The sequence below is a fragment of the Antrostomus carolinensis genome, unplaced genomic scaffold (genome assembly GCF_000700745.2).
Source record: "Antrostomus carolinensis isolate BGI_N321 unplaced genomic scaffold, ASM70074v2 scaffold18628, whole genome shotgun sequence".
Lineage (NCBI taxonomy): Eukaryota > Metazoa > Chordata > Aves > Caprimulgiformes > Caprimulgidae > Antrostomus > Antrostomus carolinensis.
The window spans coordinates 23,733-24,091 of record NW_010334071.1 but is presented as its reverse complement, the minus strand read 5'-3'; positions in this window follow the sequence as shown (position 1 = coordinate 24,091).

The window sequence follows — 359 nt, the reverse complement described above, 5'->3', positions numbered from 1 at the left end:
TCTGCTTCTCCCTTTTCTCCTGGCTGCGAGATGTGGAGATGTTGGTTTGTTTCTACGTCGATCTTGATTAACCCCCAGAAACCTCAGTTAAAGCTGTGTTGGCACTGGGGGAAGATCACCTGGGTAAGCAAAGAGCTGTAGGTCCTAAGCAGCATCTTCCATCCCTGCTTCATCCTTTATCTCCACTCAGGCTGGACAAGAGGTTGGAGATAAAAGGTCAGGACCTCAGGAGCACGGGGCTGCAGGAGGCAGGTTGGGGAAGAACCAGCTTGGATCAGTATCTCCCCCAAACTACCTTCTTTTTTTCTCTAGCCCTGGTATTTTTCTCCAGGAACACATGCAACCAACTGGATGATGGA